The 22,461-nt window shown below is 41.4% G+C and overlaps 1 protein-coding gene and 1 pseudogene across 2 annotated transcripts in view; both read right to left on the reverse strand.

Annotated features, from left to right (window-relative positions):
• The window catches only part of PRKG1 (protein kinase cGMP-dependent 1), an 837,851-nt gene that overhangs the window by 702,206 nt on the left and 113,184 nt on the right, over positions 1–22,461 (reverse strand). The window lies entirely within an intron of this gene.
• On the reverse strand, positions 11,806–11,925 carry LOC136647205 (5S ribosomal RNA; annotated as a pseudogene).

Raw genomic sequence — 22,461 nt, forward strand, 5'->3', positions numbered from 1 at the left:
TTTCCAACCAAGCTCTGGCATTTTTTATCAGCCTGATTTTACTACCCACCTTTCTTTTCCCACTTTATTAATTCCTTTTTCTTTGGACTTCTAATAAAAAAGATATATTTTGACCCAAGGTCCATGATCACAAGTAATTCAGTGGATTGTCACATCTCTTCGCACTGCACATGCTACTGTTGGTTTGAGGAGCTCAGGAGTTCAGTGCTCCACTAGGAATGCCCCCCCCCCAAATAGTCAGTCTTATTCTGCCTGGTCTCTGTAGCTGGGATGCTGATAGTGGTGATAGTGGATATCACCTGGGATGCTGATAGTGGATATAAGCTACCACGCTTATAGCTTGGTACCTACCAAGGTTTTTTCCTCATTCAGCTGCTGGTCCATTAAAAGGAAAACAGGGAGCAGGAAGGGTACATGTGTGCACCACTAGGAGCTCTTCCCCTTGATCAGCCAAACGTCTCCCAGGAGTCCCTTTCCCTGACAAGTGTGCAGTAAGGGAAACTAAAATGATCTAAAAAGGTTGGAGCACCTTTCTTACACATAAAGGATGCAAATGTGCTTGGGGCTTAGAAGAAATGCAAATGAGGAGATGCAGAATACAGAATAATAGAATACAGGTTCATTCAGGAAAATTGATGTCAATAGGTTGAGGACAGCCAAAGGAGGCAGTTTTTCACACAGTGCTTTATTCTGTAATGAAATATGTCATAAGATGGTCAAATGTTTAAAAGCCCAACCCTAACTAGGCTTTATAATAGCTGGTTCAACTACTGGAAATGGACATATGGCAGTGTGCACAGTGCGCCGCCAGCAACCATTCTGGAACTGCCGCTGTAAACAGCAGCAGTGTTGGGGGCTTGCTACTGCTGCTGTTGGCTACCAACAGGAGTGCAGGTAAGCAAACATGGTGAGTGGGCAGGCAGCATGGCTAGGACAGATCTTAGGAGACCTTTTAGGGTAGTGTTTCTCAAACTGTGGGTTGGGATCCACTAGGTGGGTCACAATCCGATTTCAGGTGGGTCCCCATTCATTTCAATATTTTATTTTTTTTAATAAATTAGACTGGTATGTGACTGCATTTGGGGAAATGTTACGTTTAAGAGGCTATTATGTATATGCTTTGAGCAACGATAATCTTTGGGACTTATTCCTGGGTAAGTGTGGGTAGGATTGCAGCCTAGGAGAGTTAAAAAAAATTTCTGCTTGATGATGTCACTTCTGTTGTGACATCACTTCCAGTGCATCCTAACAGATTCTCATTCTAAAAAGTGGGTCCTGACACTAAAAGTATGAGAACCACTGCTTTAGGGCAATGGAGATTTGGCCTGTTGTAATGAAACAAATGTTCCCTTACTTTGAAGAGGCCTCTGGGACTGCCCCCCCCCCCCAAGCAGGATACAGCACAGGCTCCACTGGCGCGACTGCATTAGCAGAGAGGGGCAATTAGTTAGGATCCTTTAAAAAAAGATTAGGCAAATGTATGATGTATCAGTGGTTATTACCCATAATAGCTAAGTAAGAAGGCTGCATGTTCAAAGGCAGTATAATTACCAAGTGCTGAGATCAAACAATATATAAAGGCTACTATTGCCTTCATGCTCTGTTTGTAAACTTCCCAAGGCATAAGTTCGACTACTTTTGGGGGCTGACAATTCTGCAGGACTGCCCTTGATTCCCCAGGAATCAGCATTGATCTTCAGGTGACTACAGAAAACAATCTTGGAGATTTTAAGAGGTCATCCAGGAATTTCCAACATTACATCCTATCAACCAAAAAAACCCCAATAAAAAACAAAACACACCTCCAAAAATAGCATCAGTCAGAATTGGCAACTGCGCTAGGGCTTGGGATAGTCTGCAGGGCTAGTGGACTTCTAGTCTGATATACAGCAAGGCTGTTTATCTGGTTCACTGGTTCTAACTGGCTGTCAAATGTATGTGTTAATAGTGTCTTGCACACCCACAACAGCTGAGATCAGGCAAGCAAAAAGAAAAATAAATTCATATCTGGTCTGGAAAAATGTATTTCATAGCATCATATGAATGTCAAATATGCTCTTGAAATCCAGCTTTAACAAAAAGAAACACAATCTATTCTTGGGTTTTCTCTGTACCTAAAGCCCATGGTCACAGATCATAACATGATTCAGGAGTTGCAGGCAGATATACTGGCACAAATCCACATTAAAATTAATGCAAACTGCAGAACAACATGTTGTGTATTGAGGTAATGAGGTTTGAACAAGACAAGTTCATAGTCACTCAGATCTTGGTCTTGATGGCAGGGAAAAAATGACTTGAATCCATCTGCCTAGCTGACTTTTTCTTTATTTTGTCCTTTTAAACACAAACATTCTCCTTTTAAAAAAAATCTTGATGCCTATTGTATGTTGACATTATTTAAAACCAAGCACCAGTGTTAAAAGTTTTGGTATACATTCTTGTGCACTAGTTGCCTAGGAAACCAGCAATTGCCTTGGAAAATAAAAAAATCTTGAGTTTGCTGTTGTATCACAAGTTATCCATTAACTATTGAAAGCCAGGATGGTGTAATGGTTCAGGAGTTGGACTTACTGCCCAATCCTATGCACCGCTAGCACCGGTGCAGTGGCCACTGTGTTGACGCTAGCTGTCACAAACATGCCTTAAAGCCACTATGCCAGCGCTGAATAGGATTGGGCTGTTTGATCTGGAAAGCCAGGTTCAAATTCCTGTTCTACCATGAAACTTCCTGGGTGACATTGCGCGAGACACTCTTTCTCCTACCTCACAGGGTTATTGTGAGGACAAAAGGAGAGGAGGAACTATGTACGCCACCCTGACCTTCTTGGAGAAAGGGCGGTAAAAATGTGAAGAATAAATGAACTTCATTTTCAATTCCACAGTGATTGATTTATACATCCATAGGTGTGTATATTTGTTGGTATTCTTATAGTTAAAGGAAAATTCCTAAGGCATGTTATTTCCACTTAGAACATGTTTTATCCTCATTAATTTGCACAAGAAAAATGGTATGGAAATATCTAGGAAAGATATGGCTGCTTCCATGTCCCTTCCAAGGCATTGTGCTAAGAAAACCATGACTCTAGTTCAGGGGTGCCCAAACCCTGGCCCGGGGACCACTTGTGGCCCTCAGAGGCTCTCAATCTGGCCCACAGGGAGACCCCAGTCTTTAATGAGCCTCTGGCCCTCCAGAGACCTGCTGGAGCCTGTGCTGGCCCAACACAACTGCTCTCAGTATGAGGACGACTGTTCGACCTCTCACCTGAGCTGTGGGATGAGGGCTCCCTCCACTACTTGCTGTTTAAATATCTGTGATGCAACAGTGGCAGTGAAGGAAAGGCTGGTCTTGCTTTGTGCAAGGACTTTTATAGGACTTGAGCTACTGCGAGACCTTCATTCATTCATATAAGTTCCATCTCTAATACAATCATTTTTGTAAATTTATTCAAATTTGAAATGTAAATTAATTTTTTCCCCCCAGCACCCAACACAGTGTCAGAGAGATGATGTAGCCCTCCTGCCAAAAACTTTGGACACCCCTGCTCTAGTTGAACTGAGGATCCTTCTTTGAGTGACAGATCATCTAAGAATTTCCCAGTGTGTGGCGTATGTATTTCTATAGTGGATCTTGTATTCCTTGGGAAATTTCCAACAGGTTATAATGTGTCATTCAGGGAGGATGTAGTTACTTACTTATAAACTTAACTACATTAACGACACTGCTTGCATAGACACACACTGACAGGGATTATGTATCAGGCCTTTTCATTAGAGCCTGCAAATTCTAGAAAGGTCTAAGCTCTAGTCAGGCCCAGTGTCAGCATACAATATCCTTGGCAGAACATCAGGGCCCAAGCGCCTCACAAGAGCCCACTGAATGCCCTCAACATTTTTTCCCCTCCTCCCCTGGCCTTCCCACTGCTACAGTGGAAGCCACTATTTTAATTCCCTTAAAATGACCCCAGTGTAGTGTCAGTTTGAGAATTAAAGTGAAAGGAATACCAATGCTAGCCCCCCCTTCCCAGCTCATGCAGTGGGGTTATCCACTGACATAGAAAGCAGCCTGGATTGGGCACACTGGCTGGAACCCCTTCAGCAATTTTCATTTTATAAATTAACCTTTGGTCATGAGCCCAGATGAATTAAAAATGAAGCCCTTTAAGTTGACATTGTAAAAGGAGAGCGCTGCAAACTTAACATATAATAGGGAAAAAACTCAAAATAAAGCAAAGGGCTGCACGTGTCTACATTTGTTCAGGACTGCCTATGTACCCGTGAGTCTGCTAAGTGCTCAGTCTCAGATCTTGCTTTATGTAATTTCTGTAATGTCTCCAGGGATGTTTTAAACTTTTCATATTTTGAAAAGTTATTGCTGCATTTCTAGTTTTATGCTTTATTGTATTTTAATTATTACGCTACTAGTCAGGTCTCTTTGAGAATGAGGCAGGGTATTTATTAATTTTTAAATAATGAAGTGTCTTAAATAGCATTGAGTCCTCTAGCTTGATCTGCTGTCACTGCTTTTGTATAAATATTTCAGTACAGAAAAGTCATCAGTCACTTGGTTCACATGATCTTTGTAAGGTACATGCCAGCCTTACATATGTATAATAGGGGTGAATATGAAAAATGATGCATAATTTTTTTTCTGGGTACAGCTTTTTTGATAGTAATGGCTTTTTTTCAGAAGAGCCTACAACAATCAACAATACGCTTGCTCTAAGGGACAGATGAAGGCTGCTGCTTTACTTCTAAACACAGTAAGTTGATACGACATTGTTTAAGGGATGAACTCTTGTTGAAGAGGCTGGGAAAGCTATTGAATGTAACAATGCTTCACCAGGATAAAGCTCTCCTAACTGTTGCTAGTTCAGTACCAGGAAGACAGGCATCTTCGCCCAGTCAAAAGAGAACTCCAGAAATAAACATTATGCCTTTAACACAATATGCTATCAATAATACGATTCTCAGATTTTGCAGTTCTAGGCTAGCAACAAAGATGGCTAGTAGACCACCACACATGGCAACAGGGTACTGCCCGTATCGATTAAAAGTTTCACCCAGTCTGACCAATCAGTGGCATACATCTGCAGGGAGAGGGAAGGGGTGCTATACAGGGCCTAATGCAGGGCTTTGCCCCAGGGCCCCAGCACCCTTGCACATGCACAGTATGGCAGGTTGTCTTGCTTGGTTTGTTGAGTCATAAAATATCCAGGTATGATGTTGACCTTTTTTGTCTATCCAGAAACAAGAACAAATAGAAGAAAGAACTCACTTGGCTCTTAAATATTCTTCTAGTAAGCCTGCAGAAGGCTCAGTACTTGAGCATGTGATTGCTATCCCAGGCATCTCCAGGCAGAGCTCAGAATGACTCCACTCTGAAACTATGGAGAGCTACTACCAATAATCTTGTCAAAATACAAAGCAGCCTTCTTATATTCAAACTGATCACTGGGTTATGTAGTAGTGATACACATGCAATTCAGCATCATAGCCGAAAGTCTTCATGCACGCAACATGCAAGACAGCATGTCACAAAAATAACAGCCCAATCCTATCCTGGCTGGGTGCTGGTATAATATGCATTGTGCTGTTGGAGGCTGCTTTTCAACAGTTGTAAAGCTGCCTCTGCTAGATTGTGCTGCCAAACCATTTGCAGAAAGGCAAGAGTGGCCTCCTGCTTTGGATGGCCAAAGACCCACCAGACCAGGTAAGGCTGTGCAAGTGGTGGAACTGGGTGGGAGGAGATGGGAGAGTAGGATGGGACAGGATGGGCAGAAGAAGGTGGTGACGGGGGCAGGGAGGAAGGTGTATCAAGCCTGGTAGGGGATAGCTTTGGCAGCGGCAGCAGCAGCACACACTGAATCCTTGACTTCCTGGGGCAAAATGGACTTGTGCCTGCTATAGAGCTGGCACAGGTCCAAGTTGACCACCAGGCCTGCAGGGGCTTACCCCAGGGCAAGAAAACAAATGTTCCCTTAGCTTTAGGAGGCCTTTTGAAGCTGAACTGCCCCCCCACACACACACCATGGGATTTAGAGGAGCTGGCACTGGCACCACTGAATCACTGCACAGGGAGTTGTGGTGGATTGGGCTGTAGTACTATATGCCAGTGTTCTTCAACCTTGCGGTTGGGACCCCAATGGGGTTGCAAAGCCTCAATTATGGGGTTGCAGCAACTTACGAGAATGAAAAAGGTTGAAGACCACTGGACTAGTGCACCACCAGGTAAAGGGGGAGGCATCTGGTGTATCCCTTCAGGTCCCAGGAGAGTGTGTCAGTCCTGCTCAGGTTGTTAGCAATTGTGCTAAAATAGCTTTCACTAGAGCCAAGCTTCATGGCAACTTTTTATGCTCCCTCTAATAAGAGTATCTAGCTACAGTGAACAGTGCTGGGAAGGCATTACAGGGGTGGGCAGAGGGCAGCGAAGGGGGCAGGGGGAGGAGGGCAAGGTCTCAGGAGAGGGGGCAGATCGATAGTTTGGTCCCCAATCTCATACTCTATCCATCTATCTATCTGGGTCGTGGCACAAAAAAGGATGAAGACCATTGCTATAGTATATACAGTGTATGAATGCTAGAAAACCCAGGCCGCTTTCTTCCAAAGTGGTTAACATTTGCTAATGTTAATGAATGTTACTGTTCAACTGAGAATTAACAGATTTTCCTCATACAAGCAATCAATTGTATTTGTTAACAAAGATGACAGACAATTCATTTTAAATTATATCAGCTTCCCAGTAGGGCTACTCTGAGGATGCTAATAGCAGTGAGTGGAACAAAGACATATTAGCATGGATTCCTCTCTTTCATACTGTATTAGTTGGACAAATGCCAAGTCATATTAGTTTGCTACTACTCTTATATAACAAAACAAATTTCAGCTCTCATTATTATCAGAACTGCCATCAACATATCCTGCTATGTGCCAAGCAGGGCTGCCAACTGAATGCAATAAAAGACCCAGATGGTAAGGGGTCTTCTGAATCCTCAGTTGATGGACAAGAGAGGGGAAAACAGGAGTTTTGCCACTCCTGTTCAGTTTTCTCTATATAAAAGAGAAATAGTAATGTATTTAACATAAAATTTAAATATGTTTAAATATTAAAGGTGCTTGTTTTTGAAACTGAAGCAAGTTTCCAAAGACGTTTATATTGCAGCATTTTTGCCATTCAAAATTTTAAAAGCAAAACTTCTGCTGTTCGCATGGGCTTCTCTATATTCATTTCAAAGAAAATGAGTTGGGAGGGGGAAACTTCACAATTTACTGCTTTGCTCATTGGAATAAGGTATGCATTTTCACTGAAAAAGTGAAGAAAATCCACTGAAAGGATCACATGAGAGAGAAAGAGAAAAGGAAATAAAAATTGTACATGCAATGTGACAATCTCTTGTATTAGCTGTGCTGGCTAGCTACAAATCTGGGCTCAACTCCACCATTAGGCAAAACTTCCATTACCCAGGAGATGCTAGGCACCATCATAGGACAAATGGACAGCTTGGGGATCCACCTCCACTTACCTGGGGGGGGGGACTTCCTTCTCAAGTGTTTTTGGGGCCTGCATTCATTGAATCAGGACCATTCTGGTAACATTGCATTCCTCTTGGCCTGCTTTTTAAAGTGGACTGAGGCATGGCTGCCTACTCACGAGTAAATGCGTGTGTGCGACTCAGTTTCACTTTCCATAGGGCTCAATACATTTTCCTATCAAGCTATCAGCTTGTCAGTTTCAGTTTCACAACCCTCCAACAATCAGGTCGCAATCCACTGGTGGGTCCTGACCCACAGTTTGGAAAACACTGATTTAGTTTGATTCACACATTTTAGTTTGGCTACTTCTATCCAGGTAGCCCACTGTATTCACTTGACCTGATAAATCTATAAAGGATTCCATGAAGGGCAACAACACATGTGATTGTACCTACCTGGCTCCAGACTCCATGTAGAATGGCTTTATTGCTGGCTTTGGGACAAAATTATTATCTCTGGTCCCAATCCTAAGGACCCATGTACCTACACTTACCTTGTGCCTCTTTCTCTAAAGTCCCAATACCCTAACACAGAGTTTCAGGCTGTTTTCCCCACTTTGTGTTGAAAAGCTGGTAAATACTTAGCAAGACATAAAATAAATCAATTTTTTCTATGCCAAATTGTCATTAAATCACACTCTACTCATGTAAACTGGGCGTACACACACACACACACACACACACACACACACACACACACACACACAAAAATGGATATGCATGCTTAAATAAGTAGATCAGGCCCTGTATTCCTTGTGACTAATAACACTGACCTTTAGGGTAGAGCTGAATACGGATCCAATATAGAACATATGCCCTTTAACTCTTTATTCTGTGTGACATAAAATATGTTTTCTCAGCTTAATTTGTGATTTCCACAGGGACTTACTGTACAGTTTTCAAAATACATACAGCTGTAGTCCATCAGAAAGGAAAACATTATTGGTTTAAAAAAATTCTTAGTTTTTTTCCCATAGTAAAATATAAAAACAAAGTCCTTATAAAGGGTAGCATTTGTTAAGGAAGCAGTCTTTGAAGCACACTGTTTAAAAATAATTTTCTGTAATACAAACGGCAATGTCAGAGTTCATTCCAGGCTAAGTTAAAAGCATAATCCATCCATATTAACTTTTTTATGGTCACATTTGACCCATTTAGCTTCACATTAATACATTTTTGCACTAACATGTTCATGACAGGAACACTGTTTTCCTTATTTTCAAATAACCTGCATTAACATTTGACTGTTTTACAGCTATGGTTCTCAGAAATCAGTGTGTGTTTTTACTGGCCTGAGCTTTATAAACACATTTCTACAAAGTTCATATTTGGGGCTGGATTTGATTTAACAGCAATTTTTTAATGCCAAAAAAATTTTATTCATCAGCAGACAGAAAGATGGGGCACTGTGGGCAGTAGTAGTAATTGACAGAAGAAAATCATTAAATAATAACACATTTGATAAGAAGCTTTTTCTCAGTTTTCCTAGTGTTAGAAATAGGAAGTTATGTGAAAATCCATGATGGTAACAGTCACCAAATGCACAGCACCACATTGCTTTAGATTTTGGCAGGGTGATTTTGCCTCACTTATGTCATCTCTCTCCAATACCCAGCAGGAATTCTGCAAGGAACAGCAAGCCCAAGGAGCTGGTTAGAACCCTTCGCTCTCCAGGCACCACAATTGGCATAACAGGACTGCAGGGAATTGAGTAATACTTCTGCTGAAGGAAACTCTGAACATTCATTTTTCCAATCCAAAACTCTCATGTTATGTAGCAGAACAGATGCTGCTGCACATGTGAATCTCCACATACCCAAACTGATAGTTGATGTGGGAGTGTGACAGAATGATTGTGGGTTGTTTAAAAAAAAACACGTTTTAGTAAATTGGGTTACAGTCCAATCCTATACTTAAAAGAATCATTCTGGGAAGCATAGGACATACCTTGAGGCCTTGGTCACCGCCACGGCTATGCTACTGGCTGAGTCTCGGGTCACTGGGACTTCATTTTAACACCGGCACAATTCCACACCAGTGGTGGCACTAGGGTTTGTGTCACCCAGTACAGGAGGCCAGTGTGTCACCCCTATGATGAACCTCCTCCTATGCAGTGGGTGGGGCAATGGCCTGGGCAGTGAGTGGGTGCGGTGATGTACCATTACTCTATTCTGACTGGTTTTTGGCTATAACTTTTGATAGACTAGAGCAGTGTTTCTCAGACTGTGGGTTGGGACCCACTAGGTGGGTCCCCATTCATTTCAATATTCTATTTTTTAATATATTAGACTTGATGCTACCATGGTATGTGAGTGCATTTGGGGAAATGGTACAGACCTGTGCTTTTAACAAGCTACTATGCATATTCTTTTAATAATGACAGTTAATGGGACTTACTATTAGGTATGTGTGGGTAGGATTGCAGACTAGGATTGCTAAAAAATTTCCTGCTTGATGATGTCACTTCTGGTCATGACATCACTTCTGGTGGGCCCTGACAGATTCTCATTCTAAAAAGTGGGTCCCGGTGCTAAATGTGTGAGAACCCCAGGACTAGAGATATTTTAACAGTTTGTTTCATTGCATTCTGTACGAAATTACACATCAATTGATATATATCATGATGGTATTATTTACAGGGTGACCAGACGTCCTCTTCTTCTAGGATATGTCCTCTTTTTTAGCCTCATGTCCTGGAAAACAACTTAAATGTCCTCCTTTTCCCTGTGAGCAGACCTGCAGGCAGCACATAGGCTTCTTGTAATTAATAAATTATGTGTGATATAGTTTAATAATAAGTAATATAGTATTTAAATTAACCACATGAAATCAATATACAAGTGTTTTTAGCTTTTATTTTGTCATATCCTACATATTTCCTGGATGTCCTACATTTTGGGGTGCCTTGTAATCTTTTGTGGTTATGACATCTGGTCACCCTGATTATTCAAAAATACAAAGATTTTAAAAATTCTGGCAAGTAGTGGTGTCACACACTCCGTGTGTCACCCATGTGGCCCACCCCACCCCCAGCAATACCACTACTCCACACTGATATGAGATGAACTCCAGCTAGTGTAAGCCCCACAACTGGGTGTAAACAGGATTAAGATATAGGAGCGACAGTTTCTTCAGATACAGAAGTGCAGGACTTAAGGTTTTATTCTAAGGGACTGTGAAAAAAATTTTCCTTCAAGTCAAAAGTCTTGACAGTACATATGTCTGTATGAGCAGTATAAGTAAAGCCAAAGTTTGAGTGCTGGGATTCCTTGTTGCTTTCTACTTTTGCGCCCTTGATGTTGTGTGAGTTTCTACAGGTGGAGGTGCTACAGCATCCTTGTTTCAGGCTTGGTGTGGGTGTGAGTGGGTGTGGTGTGCTGATGTCATAGAGCAGCGATTGGTAGCTGTACATTGTTTGCACTTCTTCCATGCTTTGCCCATGTGTGGGCCTTGTCTGTATGCATTCTGTGCTTGGAACATTTGGATGTATTGCCACAGATGCTGGGGGAACTAGCTGACAAGGCGGCACTTCTGGGATCTTTGAAGCTCTTTCTCTTTGTGCTGGCCTAGCACAAGATACAGAGCATGGTTAAGTCAGTACAGCAAGGTTGGTGGGTTAACTAATCTGCCGGATTGCACTGAAACTTAGTGCACATTTTTAATGGGTATACTTTGGATAAATATTCTGGGTTCTATGGTTTACCTTTATAAGAAGATATATCATTGGTGGGGAAATCACTGGGGTAGGATCTTATAGAATCTTGGGGTAACAGGAATTGTCATGGGGGGGGTTTGTCTGCTAGAAATTGACATTTGAAGTAAAATCTGAGGTAGGCTCAGGGGGAGAAATAGGAAAAAAGATTAAAAGGGAGAGATTAGAAAGAAAAGGGTTGATGTGAAAAAGAAATGTTTCTAAAGATTAAAGTGATAACAGCAAACATTACAGAATCAGACAGTGTAACAAGAATGAATACTGTTAAACAGTAGACTGTCAGAACAAAATATATATTTTAAGTAACTGTTATAATCACAAGGCTCAGGTTGCTGAGATACGTTTTTATTAGTAAAATACCTTCAGATGTTTGGAACATTTTACTGGGTTTTTAAAAAAAGATTTGGTTTTTCAAATCCCTGGTACAGTATCTTGCCTCCCCCCCCCCCCACACACATATACCTAATAACCACCTACCAAGAAGGTGATGGAGTGTAATTTTGTCTTTACTCATAAGAATAAATTGGTTGGCAACCTTCAGTCTCGAAAGACTATGATATAAGCCTACAGCACCCAGTATTCCCAGGTGGTCTCCCATCCAAGTACTAACCAGGCCTGACCCTGCTTAGCTTCCGAGATCAGATGAGATTGGGCATGTGCAGGGTAACAGTTGCTGTCTGACTTGGTAAAGCTGAGACTATAGACCAGGGGTAGCCAAAGTTGCTTAATGTAAGAGCCACATACAATAAACTTCAGATGTTTGAGAGCCACAAGAGAGATGTTTGAGAGCTGAAATATTTAAGAAGCATTTAGTATAGACTCTGAGGTGCAGTGAAAAGAAAGTGCTTCAGAGGTGGCAGCAGATAAATAAAGAGGAAATGTATAGAGTAGGGATAAATAAAGTGCCATACCTATGTAATATCCTAGGCAAATTTGCAGTAGCAAAGTAAAGTATTGCTGACCTGCTTCACTACTGAGAGTGCCAGAAGGTACAGCAAGTTTAGCAGAGAGAGTTAAGTCAACCCAAAAGTGTGAGACACATTGGCTTTAAAATTCAAGACTAATTTTGTGAGTATGTCGCTGCAGGAATTTCAAGGGGAAGTTAAATAATTTCAATAAATGTTAGGTTGCATATTGTGTGTATCTCTCTCGAATAGAGATATCAATGTTTTGTTTCCACAGAAGTTCACTGAAAGACATGTTTTGCAGCTCTGCGGTTTCAAGGAAGTCGCATTCTCTGAAGCTGCTCTGTACCCATAATAGTGTTATTGTTTCAGTTTATTTGAACCAGAAAGCAAGGGGAATAGAACCAAGAATTTGACTTAAGCACAGCTAGTGAAATTAATGCAAATTTATGTGAGATGGCAAAGGGTACATGAGGTAAGTCAACCAGTGGCGTAGCTAATGATTGTGCAGCCAGGTGCCAAGTTCATAAAGTTGCCCCGGAAGTGATGTCACAGCCAGATGTGACATCATACCCGTGCTTTTTAAAAAGTGAAAATTGGGAGGAACCCACCCCCTCCCCCCACTTGCTCTGCTGCCTCCCTCCAGTCAGTTGCATAGCTAAGGCATCTATCTGCTATCCAGGGTCAAAGAACATTTTGTAGCCCCCCACATGATAAAATCAAATTTAATTAAGTAAATAAATAAAAAGTTATTGGTTCCATGCTGTATCATAATAATATCTCATTGGCACTCAGAACAATCAGCCTTATAGGTCAGATTGGAGTTAAGTAAATCCACTTTTTATTCCACAAGCCAGTTGTGTTTTCATTTTCTGCTTAATTGGCCATAGCTTTTGATAGAATACAGATATTCCAGTGCAGTTAGTTTCATTGCACTGCATTAAATTACCTTTCCAATGATAGATATGACGGAATTATTCATACATATCAATATTTTTACAATTTTGGTCACTACTGTCAAGCACAGCTTGTTGCCTCCCTAAAGCTTGATGCCTGGTGCAACTGCTACCCCCTGCATCTCCTTAGCTACGCCACTGAAGTCAACCTTAATGGAAGTGTGAACCAGAGGACAGCCACTCACTGCCAGTTCATGAAAGCATTGGCAACCATTGAGTAAGTGTGACATCCTTATGAAGAAGGCCTTCCTTCTTGCACTCTTTTATAGGAAGCAGAGGAGCACCTACATGTGTCTGCCAAAAAGATGGCATGCACCAGGTAGAGGAAATGCTGTGAAGCAACAAGGGCAGCCTTGCCCCCACAGAAAGTGTTACCAACTCTCCAGGATTCAGCATCAGTGTCCAGGAAGTGAATGAAAGCAATTCTGTTCATTTCAATACATCCTCCAGGAACTTTCAACATGTTGAGGAAAAACATATCCAGGAAAAGCCTCAGTCAGAGTTGGCAAACCTGCCCACAGATAAAAAACAAAACAAGCCTTTACACACCAGCATTTGTAGTTGGTGTGTAACACCTTGAAATCCAAACAAGGAAATTGAGACTTCCTTACAGAAGTCACTACTGAAACAGAAAGGTTTGAGGCAGGGCAGTGAGGAAAACTATTCCCTCCAGCAAACCAGCCTGAAGGATAATTAACATTGTCAGTACAGGTAACCTGATTCCAGACAGCTGCCTCTGAGTTGGGAGTTCTCTACATTAACTCTCTCCTGGTCCTGAAGCATTGTGTGAGGCAGGAGAAACTCCAGCCACTAGTTTCAGCGCTGTACTATCTTGGATCAGTTCTCTCCCGTCAGTGGTCCTTTCAATAAAAGAATTTTTTTTGTGCTTAAGGTGTCAAAATGTCTACCCACTATTCCTTTGTTTTATGTCCTCATAACTTACAGTGCTTTTTATAATAATAATAAACGACACAGCTTCCTGGCAGTGAAAACCTAGTAAAAACAAACAACATTTGTCTGACTTCAGATGCCTGGGAACTCTGCAACACATTCATTAACAACTCCAGTAAATGACACCTAAAAATGAGATGCATAGCTACTGGTGTCTTAGTCAGAAATGTGCAAGATGTAGCCCTGGGGAAAGATAGAATGCTGAGTGCATACATGGGAGCAACTCATATTGAAAGTAATGGCTGGCTTGCAGCAGTGCACACATGCTTCTTTGTGCACATGGTTTAGGACTGGCAAGAGAGGAAGAGAGAGTCGGGGAGGGGAGAAGAGAGCTTCCATTAAGCTTTGTTCTGATCCTCTCTGGTACGTGTACCCATGGAGGATAGTGGCAGATCACATGATTTTTATGACTTTTGTTACCCTTTTAGAATCTATTCTGGGAACTCCATGGCTTCCTATCATTTTTACAAGACCTTTGGAGAAAATATTAACACAGTCTCTTAAAGAAAAAATATATAGAAAGGCTTGCTAAGGTATGTTTTACAGGATTTTACTATTAATACGCCACCCCATACATAAAAATGTCAAGGCCACCTATGATCAGGTAATACACAGATTGGTTTTGATATAGATAAATTGAGATAATATCTTCAAAATATTGAGCTGTTGTGAAGGTGAAAAATCCACACTGGCTTAAGTAACTTTCATCTTGTTAGGCCATTTTGAGCTGCAGGGAAATGTAATGCATAGGACGACAGGCTATCAAAATTCCAGGACCAGCCACCTGGGTATCTCTTGGTATGTTTCTTCAAGGTTGAGAACAGCGAAGTTTAATTAGAAAATTGGCAACACCTGTTATTTTTCAGGTGGGGGTGAGCCAGAGGGTTTGGATAGCCTAGGATCTAGACTGAACAGCATTGAAAGGTAGCCACTCAGTAAATAACCCTATTACTAAGGACCATCAAGGTCCTCCCATAACTATCTTACCATGGATTCTGCCAGTGCTGCTGTTGCAGATGGGCACACTATGCTTAAGCCATTTTTGTCCAATGTCGCATATATACAGCAGGGGCCAAATGTGTACACTTGTGGGCCAGGCAAAAATGGGTTAAGCTCAGGAGCTATACTCTACCAGGTGAGTATTAGGAAAGTAACAGTCCAATCCTATGTAGGATTGGGCTGCCGGCTAAAGTGTGTTGTTAAAACGTGGTAAATTTATGTAAGATCTTTCAAATACCAGAGGCACTATTTTTCATCTCACACACATAGATAGAGCTAGCAGATACAATCAGTGTTTAACCCTGCTTACCACCTCCTCAGTGTTGTCCAAATGTACTGATAATTAAAGCTAGCTTTTGCATTTTTAAAATAATAGACTTTATTATTTTAAACTGTGGCACTGAAGCTCAAGCCCAGGTGTCAGCTGCAAGTTTTTCCCAGCTGTGTTAGGACAATTGGATCAGTTATGCCATGCTTGCTACGAGATATATATCGGACCCAGGTTTTATGACTGGATATAATGGTACCAAAACTCCAGAAGTAAACTTAGCTCCAAGATACAATGCATGTTACTGTATATTTCTGTGTCCTGGTCCCAAGATTCACTTTTGCAGAGATATAGTGCAATTGATAGATTAACTTGAAATCTGGAGGTTATAAGGTTCAAAGAGCGGCTCTGAAATTTTTGAGGAGGACTAACAAATGCCTTTTTACTATATATCCCAATCTCCTTTTAGCCTGCTTCCCCTAGTTCCTGTTTCTCCAGCTGATTAGTGTTTTTAGCAGTACCTCTCAGCTCAGTTACTTATACACAGAAAGCCAGATGTTTGCAGAGGAGCAGCAGAGGAAATGAAGAGACAGCTTATTTTAAAAACGTCCTGGTACTCTGTCACTGCTAGTGCAGTCTGTTTAAAATCGAGACCTAGTACTGATCTCCAGTTATTTGCCTTAAAAGGGCAAAATATCTGTGGAAATAAACTTCAGCAAGTTGGAAAGACAAGAAGAAAGTAGAGAGACAGAAAAGGGGCTGGATTGTGAGGTCTAAAGCAGCTTGGTCACTATTGCAAATGTCCTGCCGCTACATAGGGGAAATGCAGGCTTCCCAAAAATGTGGGACCTTTACAACCATTAAGGGCAAGACAAGAATTATTACAAAGATCATTACTCTGGGAACAAGAATACAGTATTCTAATAAATGTGTGGGGAAATTCCTCTTTGCAGTCTGAGAAACAAGGTACTGAACTTGAGGTTGCTTGGTTTAGGGCTGGATCTTACATGTATATTTATCACTGCAATATCTATAGTTTTATTTGAGAATACCCACCATAGACCATATCACACCAATAGAGTCTCACATCACCTGATATGTCAAATGCCATGCTTTCCCATACAGTCAATATATACATTCAGCTGCAGATTCCAGTGCCAACATCAGCACGGCACTAGGTCTCCCTTGTGAGGTGGTAATTTTGTGCCTGTACTGTACCACTTCAGTTTACAGGTGAGAACCGACAGGCAGCCCAATCCTAAGCATATCTACACAGAAGTAAGTTTCATTGCATTCAGTGTGTCTTCCTCCCAGGAAAGTGTGCATAGGATTGTAGCCTAAATGCTCCTCCATATACCCTTCCCAAACAAATCCTTTCACATAGAAAATGATGTCCAGGAGGAGGTTAGAACACCTTTTCCTGTCATCTAGTCATCCAATATGAAGAAATGGTTTTTTAAAAGAGCATTGCATCATATGAGCCTCCACCTGCAGTTTGAAGTGGTGTAATAAAAAACAGGTTTATCACCTCAGTGAGTACTTCACTATAGAGCAGCATTTCTCAACCTGGTATATATATCACTGGTGGTACACAAGGTGGTGTCCAATGGCATCCCCTTGGACATCCACTGCCCAGTAACAAGACTGTGACACAACAAACAGTGGTAGGAGGCTCTGCTCAGAGGGCAGAGCTCCAGCACAGTTTTCACGTGCTTGAAAAATCTCTCCTGCCTGTCCTGAGCCTCTTATCAGTGTTTGTTGTGTTGCATCTGGCCTCCCATCCAGTTGAGAAATGCTGCCATACAGATTTTTAAATAATCTGGAAATCTTTCCAATGCATTTCCAAACCCTGCAGTGCGTACACATTGAGATGCTGGCATTCTGCATATGCTTCTTTCACTTCTAGCAACCAGCATCTCAGAGGGGATGAATGAGGTTGTCAACACCAAATCACAGTTTGCACACCCGAACTTGGATGTTACAGTCTACAAAACTAAGAGAGAAGGTCCTGCCACATGTCCTTCTATGTGCTAATTTCATCTCCAGTCATTTTGCCTCCAACAGTCTCCAGCTGTCTTCAACATCAACTGGCAAAATGAAAAACTGCCACAAAATTTGCCCTTAACAATCTATCCTGCCAAAATACCATAGTATTCTTCTGTATACCATTAATTGAACTGAGGCATAAACTATATGAGAGTCTATACGTGTAGATTTGCTCTATTCATGTGCAAAGGGAGGCATGAGGTATATGAGTAAATGGATTAAAATGGCAGGAAAGTGTGGTGGAGTTGAATCCTCACCCTGTCTGTGTCTTCTCGTGTTTTTCTCCCAGCTGGGTTCTGACACATAAAATGAGCTATATTGGAAGAAAAGTGACTGGGGAGGGTAAGAGTGGCAAGCAAGGAGGGGGGCAGTTCCCCACTATGAACACTGCCTTGGCCCTTTAAATCTCATTCTCAGTCCTGACGTACATGAGAATTGGCACAAGCCTGCATTTAAAGATTTAGGTCTGACTCCATCACATCCGATCTGGGCCTGAGAGAGAAAAGCTGAAGTGAGAGAAAGATCTAAAGAGACAGTCTTCTTACTGCTCATCAGACACTGAATACTTTAAATATCTGCATGCAGCTGAGTCCTCATCAAAGTGGAAGCTAAGAGAAGAAGCAGAAGAAGGGATATCCCCAAGCTTCAATCAGTTGTTGTTAACGGTTCAGCTCTCAAAGTTTTTGATACTATAACTGGGTGCCCTGTTGTTGAGGACCTCCTTTCCAATTGAGGCGGGTTTCCCCAAAGCACCAGCCCTGTCCTCTCATTGGCACGGGCAAGACAACTAAAGAATGAGAGAGATGGCAAAAAGACCAGCAGTCAAGCATGTTAGCCTGTGGTTGCTAGGATACTGTGGAGACCCTCCACTGCTAAGCAGACAAGGGAGAAATTAAGAAAGAAAGAAAAAAGAGGCCTGGGCCTTATGAGCAAACAGCAGTGACAATAGAAAGATGCTGCTTCCTCCTGCCCATCCCTACCAGGGAAAGATGCCAGTCTCTGGTGAAATAACACACGCTACAATCCGGGAAACAGCTCCTCAGTAGACTAAGGGGGAGGACAGATGATTCATATGCCAGAACAGCAGACACCAAGCCTCTAGTTAAGGGTCTGTCAGTTTGCAGTTTGAAAGCCAATTTTCTAGGACACAAATCACCATCCCTTTTGCAACCCCTGAGTATTTGGAGAAGATTTTATCTGTGTCCTAAAAGTTTCACTGGCAGTGGGCAAGGACAAAAATAAATGAATACCTAGTAGTAGTAGTAGTAGTAGTAGTAGTAGTAGTAGTAGTAGTAGTAGTAATCCATTCTGATAATTCTCTTTAACAATAGCTGCAAAAAATAGATCTTTGCAAAAGAGATTAATGACAAATTTACAGTATTGTGATATTCTGTACAAATTCACAGGAAAAGTTAGTAACAGGTTTCACGCTTGCTAAAGAAGAACATCCTCCACACTTACCTGTCTGAATAAATGCCTGAAACAATTCAAAAGTGCATCCTTTGTGAATAAAGTCCTTAAATGGAAAATTATTAGCTTTTGGCAATGCAACTTGCTTTGAAGTGGTTAAATCAATTATTGTCATTCTCCGTACAATACAGGCCCAAATCCTAACCAACTTTCCAGCATAGCTGTGCCAATGGGACATGTGCTGCATCCTGCAGTTAGATGGCACTCATGGAGGCCTCCTCAAAGTAAGGGAATGTTTGTTCCCTTACCTCAGAGCTGCATTGCCCTTATGCCTGTGCTGCAAAGTGGGTTAGGATTGTGCCCACAGAATTATATCTCCTATAGCTATGTAATACTGCACAATATGAAAATATAATCACCCAAAATGAATATATGCTATAAGATCTGTATATAGTAGTTCTATCATTCTATATTAATTTTTCTAAAAGTTCTTCAATGGTGCTTTTGCACAGGCATAAAACTGGATGGCAAGAAATGGATGGTTCAATTTACACACACTTCAACATGATTACAGGCACTTGAAACCTAACCTATATGTATGTCAGGGGCAAATGGCCCAATCCTATGGACCTTTTACTTACTTCTGCATAGAATAGTAAAAGGCCTGCTGTTCCACTGTTGTAAATGGCCCAGCAGCAACAGTGCAAACATCATGCAGCTCCCAGGCCAGCTGCAGCTGCAAAGTAACAGCAGCTTCACACCCCTGCCACCACAGAGTCTGTATTGATTCCAGTAAGTGGTGGCAGCGGCATAATCCAATTTCCTGTGTCTCACAGTGGCCCACCAGATGTCTCAGGGAGCACACAAGACAGCACACAACTCAGCAAGAGCACACAAGACAGCAAGAGACCTGCATCCTAGTGCCCTCCTTTGCATCTGGCTTTCTAAGGTATCATGGGCAGGGACGTAGGATCCCTACAGCACCATGATCCTATGCCACTTTTCTCTCCTTGGACTTACACCAGCTGTATAGCCACTTAGGAAATTGGCCACCATCTTTCCTTTACTACTTCTTGCAAAGTTGTGGGCTGAGAAGAAACAGGAAACTTCTAAGCCAGCACTTTACAGGACATCACAGAGATGGTGGTGGTGTGGATAGTGATGAATGTAAGTGGCATTAGTGATGGCATGCTGTTGAGGGGTAAAATTTGGAGGGAGGGTGGCAGATCACCTGCCATTTCAGGCAACAGATCAGCATGAGCTTGAGTGTGGCTGGACTGGCTCAATTATTGAGGCACATTTCAAGGGCTATCCACTTTTTTCAAAGCAGTGTGCATGCTCAGGCTCTTACACTGTATCTCTGGCTAAGCTGGGTGCCTATGCAAGCTTCTCAAAATGTTCCAAATAGAGCTTTCATATCTCTTTCTGTGGAGAGATGCACAGCCACCTGATGGGACAGCATGAACAACTTGCCATGAAGTAGTACAGAAACAGGAAGTACAAGGCACATTGACTTCTTTTTCTACCTTGCATTTCTGTCATATTCAAAGATACGCAGAGAGTAAGTCCTAGAACCCTCAGCATATTGCAAGGAATTCCAGAATAAATTCCCACTTAGCGCAGGATTCCTTTGCACTGTTCCTCATTGTACACCATCCCTTTGGTATTTTCAAAACAATACTGCTTTCAATTTCTTTTGCAGTTCATGCTTACATAGAGCGTGAACTCCATCCTCATATTAAACTGTTATCAAAACTCCCAGAATGAGCAACAATGATAACTTCATGAAACAAAGGCAGATGTATACAGTTAATAGCTACATATTTGTGCAATAGGCCTTAATAGATTATGGTTTGGGCTGAATTTTAGACCATCTATTTACTTGGACAAAGTTTCCACTGAAAACAGTGAAACTTCTGAGTAAATATAGTTTGGCTTGTGCTATGAGCTTTATTATTTTGTGAGAGAAAAAGACTAATCCAGAATTTTGTTAAAATGGAAATCTTTTTCATATGTATTCCTGGTTTAGCGCTTATACATGACAGCAGCAGATAAAGTTGGATCCTATTTCCAAACATCCACTTCAGTTAGTAAAGCAACTTTACTTAATTAAAATAGAGGCTTCCTCTCCAATCTTACATTTTAATTATACTGCCATGTGGCAGGACAATTATGTTGCAAATAAGTACTGTCTTTAATGGCTTTTCAGTAGGAAACAGCATTCAAATCAACAAGTGTGCTGTCATCACAAGTCCCAAGGAACAGAGCATCCTCTTTTACAGTATACACAGTGGAGTAAGAGCTGACAAGTAACTCCTTGTCCAAGAGTAGTTCAAGGAACTCCTTACAACCCTGGGCTAGTCAGGAAACTAACTTCACTCACCAGTTAAGTGTTCAAGCTATGAGGGGGAAAAAGTTGCTCATGAACAATTAGACAGTTTTGCTGTAATGAGGTTCCTCTAACTTCCAGCCTTTGATTAGTTCTGAGTGACTACACACAGGAATCATCACTAAAAGCAAAGGTTCTGAATAACTCACAGAAAGGGGAACTTCACAGTTTCACTTGAGCTCAACATACAGGATCCTATTGAGTGGCTAAAGAGAACATTGGTGTAGCAATAAGCTGAATCTAATGCAGAAAGGACATGCAGTTACATTGTGCTCACAGAAATCAATACTGAGCCTATATATTATATCCTTCTGAAGATTTTTCCCATGTGGACATATTACTAATCACCTCATGGGAGCTTTAGATGTTGCATTTAGAACTGTCAAAATGAACTATATTTGTCAAAAATATTTGTACTGACGTATGCATAAATTATACCACATGTGGTGTGTTTTGAGATGAACCATGATTCAAAATGAAACACACAAAAAAAACACTCATGGTCTTCTAAACTAGCACCTTAAGATTTATAAGGCAGTCAGGTAAGGAAATTAAGTGCCATGTGAAGGATGCTATATTTCTTTGTCAGGGGGCTAACTTTCTCCATTAAAAACTTGTGACAGCAAGTGTGAAACAAGAACAGATGATTTTTCCTAAATTTATTTAAAATCTTCAAAGCAAGATTTATTACAGCTGTTCTCCCAATATGTCCTTTCTGGACAAGAGAACTGTGGGGGAAGGGGGGGACACACTGAAAGCAGGTTTTCTTTGAAGACATTCAGAACCACAGAGAGGAAAGAGCTCAGAAAACCCAGATCAATCCTGTGAGTAAGTGCCCAATGGGATTTTGTGCTGTGTTTAGGCTGTTTCTTTGTCACAGTGGATCTTTCCTGATTCTCTTCTAGTACCATAGAATGTCAGACCATAAATAAAGAGCAAGCTGTACCAAGCAAGTCCATTCACTAGCTTCTTATTGCCTGTCATTCCATATTTTGCTGTCACCAGTGTACCCATTTATAGGACTGTGTTTTACATCAGATATTTTACTTTTTGCTCTTCTCCAAGTAGTCTGTCACAACCTCTGTTCCTTTTTTTGTTTCCTAAATTTCATTACTTGGTAATTTACTACTCTGAAACAATTCATAAATCCAGGTGGGTGCCACAAAACTGTCAACTTTACATGATGGGTACCGTTTACAACTTGTCCCTTGTCCAAATCTGAATGCATGTAAAAGCCCATAAATTTCGTTAGACAGAAAGACACAAACAAGGCTCTCAACAGTAAAGTCTAAG

This window comes from Tiliqua scincoides, chromosome 3, assembly GCF_035046505.1.
Source record: "Tiliqua scincoides isolate rTilSci1 chromosome 3, rTilSci1.hap2, whole genome shotgun sequence".
Lineage (NCBI taxonomy): Eukaryota > Metazoa > Chordata > Lepidosauria > Squamata > Scincidae > Tiliqua > Tiliqua scincoides.